Source organism: Dendrobium catenatum, unplaced genomic scaffold (genome assembly GCF_001605985.2).
Source record: "Dendrobium catenatum unplaced genomic scaffold, ASM160598v2 fragScaff_scaffold_1417, whole genome shotgun sequence".
Classification (NCBI taxonomy): Eukaryota; Viridiplantae; Streptophyta; class Magnoliopsida; order Asparagales; family Orchidaceae; genus Dendrobium; species Dendrobium catenatum.
This window is the reverse complement of record NW_021319879.1, coordinates 239,348-244,328: the sequence shown is the minus strand read 5'-3', so window position 1 is coordinate 244,328 and position 4,981 is coordinate 239,348.

Below are 4,981 nucleotides of genomic sequence, written 5' to 3'. Positions count from 1 at the left end.
TGTCATTCAATTATATATGCAAAATGATGCTGTTGAAACTACCCATTATACCCAACTCTTAATCAAATCCTATAACTTTGAATGTAAACAAATCCTTTCACTACACTTGCTCTAATACCAATTTGTGACGTCCCAGGCATCTATAGTGAAAGGATTCATCGACAATCAATGCAGATACATAAATCAATATATAAATAATAATCAATACAGTAATGATAGTCAATGCGTAAATAGTATCAATACAGAAACAGTAAAATCCTCAATCAACAGTAGAAGAATCAATAAACAGTATAAAAGTTTATAAAGCTCAATGAGTTAGTGCGTGCGTCAAATCTCTACAGTAATCATCGTATTTATATCATTAAAGAAATCCTCATACCATTAATATCAATCAAATCAGTCAACATATCATCTTGTCAATAATATCAGTATATCACATGTTCAGTGAAACACATGTCACTTAAGTTGTTCCTTTCCTTATCACTTGCTCAGTGCGTCACATGCATAATATCAGTACCATAAATCAGTAATGGTCGTGCCTGAATCAGTATCAGTAACAATCCAATGACATGAACAATAATGCTATAACAATGAAATCGTGCAGTACTAGTAAATCCGTACAATAGCGATAAATCACAATTTACCCCGAAATCTAATTCGTTAAAACTCCCCTAAAAGTACAGGGAGGCCAGGCGCAAATTTTTAGAGCCCACAATCTAATAGACAAGGCTCCTTCAATTTTATTATTGAAGTTTGGCTTTCCTTTTTCTTCATGGTGAATGCATGGTTGAACGCAAAACATTCAAGAATGCTTCATCTTTATACAATATCTCAAAAGCAATCAAGTGCCACATCTTTCCATCACTTTTAAGAATACTTAAGGAGGTGGTTCATTTCCTTCTCCCTAAACACAAGCTCATTTAAGGTGTTTGCATGTCGGCTCAAAAGGTCTTGAAGACCTCCTATTTTTTTCTACACTAATTCAAAGAATGTGAGAGTTTAAGAGATTATATAATTAGGTTATATAAAGCCTCCCATTAACTAACCAATAATGATAAATCCCAAGGCAAGTTTGCTTTCATCAAATTCTCTATCATAAAAATAACATAGAGGATCTAACTTCATAAGACAACAAAATTTTTTCAATGCCAAGCAATTTAAGTAGGAGTATGAATTCCTCATTAAAATTTTTTCTTCTTATCATGTCAAGAAGAAGAATAATAATAATAAAAAAAATAATAATTATAATAATTGACTTATGAAAAAAAATATAAAAAGATTGATTTATCTAAATATGAGTTTAAATTCAGGAGATCATATCCTATAGATCTTTGAAGGCGTTAGCTAAATTTACCCTCTACATGGCACTTCAATTTTTTCTTCTCTCCCTTGAATTAGCCACTTGTCATAATCATGGTAGCTATTTAGAATAAGGAGTACTTCAAGTGTTTATATCCCATTAGAAAGCTAGTAAAAGGTCATATAAGTCAAAATTAATTTCTCTACTATAATTACTATGGCCATGATATGGAGAATTGTGGAGTTTTAAAGTTTCCTGTTGATAAATTTATAAACGATAGCCATCTAAATGAATATCTTGTTTACCAATATGCTTACAAAATCTTTATGGAGAGCCCTTTACTTTGTCTTAAGGAGGGATCAAAATAAGGGGCATAATGCATGCTGGAGTTTGGACCGAGGAAATATGCCTTAGAAGCATGAAACTGCTCACCAATTTTGTAATTTATTCATCATCTACTTTACCAACTTTGCTCAATAGTTTTTGGACAACCAGTCATCATAAGAAAAACTTTGTTGATATAATAACGTATTCTCTATCACCAAACATTCTAAAGTTTTTTGAGTTGCTATTGATTTATATATTTTATTGAGCATCCCTTATTCACAACGTGGTTGAGAGGATGACACTCAATTAGCAAAATTTGTTATCGTATCGATGCTCACTTGTCAAGTTATCAGGGCATAGATATCTCCTTAAATGTATGATTACTTTGGAAGTTATTTGGCTTAATGGTAAATCCTATGAGGTCATGTTAAATGCTTAATCAAAGGAGAACTTATTCCCAAGAAATTTTTTGCTAGCTCATTCTACCAAAGTAACTTTTAACTAATGTTAATTTCTCTTACACATAGAAATTTAAATATCTTATTTTGAGGTCCATTTTAAATGCTTGGACTAGATATTGGCATCACTAGTCATAAGTTAAACTTCAATTTAAGTAATCCGATTATTAAATAGAGGAAGGAAAAGTTCTTGAAAGACATCAAGACAACAATTAAGGAGGAAGTACACATTCTCCTCAATGCTAGATTTATTTGGGAATTAGAATATCATGAATGGAATTCAAATGATGTGATGTTTAAGAAATCTAATGATGAAGATAAGATATATATGATTTTTAAATGTACCAATGATGCATGTCCAAAAAATTAATAACCTTTAGTGAATACCAACAAAATGATCTATTTAGTTGTAAACTTTTCAAGGCTGAATTTTCTCGATATGGGTTCAAGATATGAATAAATCAATATGCACTTATAGGATGTTAAGAAAACAAGTTTCATCATAGGAAAATGAACCTTTTATTCCAAGTTTATGCACATCAATCTCAGGAATGTGGGAGCAACACATTTGTGGTTAATGGATAAATTTTTTAATATAAAAAGGGTAAAATCTTGAGGTTTATATTGATGATGTTCATATTAGGAATAAGTATGGTAGTCATAACTTGCTGACCTCAATTAAATATTTTCTTTGATAGAAAAATAAAACATAACACTCTGTTAGACCAAATGCCTATTTAAGGTTCAATCATGTAATTTCTTAGGTTATATGGTGTTAATGTATATATAGGATCAAAGCAAATTGCAGTATACTTAAAGCTATTATAAGATTGAGTTCATAGAGTTCCATCCAAACAATTTAGATTTTAACTAGTATATAAAATTATGAACTTGAACTATGTTTTATCTCAATTAGGAGAGAAGAATGCTCCATTCTTCACTGTTCTTTAGAAGTCAAACTAATTCTTCCGGATTGATAAGTGCAAAACATATTTACAACAATTAAAGATATGCCTAAAATCTAATCAAATCATCCGTAGTTCAAGGCTTTATAAGATCCTTAATGTAGTTGAGCTCAATTACAATCTATATAGTTCTATGTCAAGGTACCCATCTATACTCGATGTTCATGCGTTTTCTGTGAGGGCACAATTATGTTATAATGCCCATATAAATCACATATGTAGCATCTACTGCATGAAATGAAATACATCAAATTTTTATTTTGATTAAATCTCTTTATATGACAAAAAGTGTATGTATTATTAAATATTTGCATGATTGATGGATGTACGTGTGGTGTGTAGTAATATATAGAGAGATCCTAGATCTCTCACTTTCTTTATCAATTCTTCATTTACAATTGGGAGTGATCATATTTTAACATATAGATCATACATTATTTTCATGCAATGCTAAGATATCTTTATTACATTTTATGTTTAATTTAACATTTGTTATTTTTTTCCTTCATAATCCTTTCTTAACATGCTATAAATTTTATTGCAACATGCTACGCTTTTTTTCTAAATATGCAGAACTCCTTTTTACTATAGAGTGTTTCTTTCCTACAAATTTAAAACTAGTAAGCAATTCTTCAGTAAATGAAAGTAGTTCATCACAGGGAAGATTATATGTAACACAGTCTAATACAAGTTGAAATATGTATCTAATTATCAAATTTTAAAGCACAAATATTATAATCCAAACACTTAAAATTTAATTATGCTAAATTCCTTTCCTATGGTTTCCATCTATCAAATGCAATATTAATGCAGTTTTTATTTTCAATTTTATGATGAGGTGAATAACCTACTTGTACTAAGGCTTTGTTTGTGATAGCTTTTGACAATTATTTTTGTTGCTTTCCATAATTTTTTTAACTAAAAAGTTACTCTTAAAAACAATAAAAAAGTTGTCCCAATTGAAGCCTAAGTTCTACATATAATAATCACTTAATTGTAAGTATTCATTAGAATTGTGTAGAAATAAAATAGAATATTATCCAATAGTGGCGACTAGGTGACGGAATACCCTTCTAAGCTACTAATATTATTGGGTTGTGCAATTAGTGTGGATCTTCTTTAGGTGTCAAGACTTGCAACAAAGTAACTCAGTTTGATACCAATTGATGTGTAACACGCACCCAAGATGGTGGTGGTGGCAAATTCATCTGTAATTTAAAAATCAAACAAGTTAATTTTTTAACTTTAAATTATTTTTATTATTTATAAAAATAAAACAAATAAAAATAATTAACAAAGCCCTTTCAGTAGCCATAACACAATCTGACGGATATAAGATGTACGAGAAGAAGATATTTTTTTTCTTTTCTTTTCTCGGCACAAAGTCCGAATCTGTATCTAATCTATCTTTATTCGATGCAGTCTATTCCTCCATGGCTACTGCCAAGGAGGAGACCAAGGTTGCTTCCCATCCAGCTTACTACGAGATGATACTAGCCGCCATTACGAAGCTGGGCGAGAAAGATGGGTCCAGCAACTGGCGATTTCAAAACAAATTGAGGCCACTTACGGGGACCGCCTACCGGCAGACCACTATGCTGTGCTTTCCGAATCGCTTGCCTAACCGAAGGAGTTCGGCAAGCTTTCTTTTGTTCCTCAAGAACAACTATTTGAAGCCCGATACCGACGCTCAGCCACGACGTGGTAGAGGTTGCCCCCCAAAGCCTAAACCAGATGTTCCTGAAGGTCCTGAGCTTCAATCGATGAAACAACACAATTTGCCTGCAAAGGAAAAAAACCAGTTCCTGCTTCTACTGGGAAGAAGCGAGGTAGGCCACCAAAGTGTTCGAATACAAATGGTGATCCCTTTCCGGAGATTGCTAGGATAACACCGACGGGGCCCAAACGTGGACGGGGACAACTGCCCAACG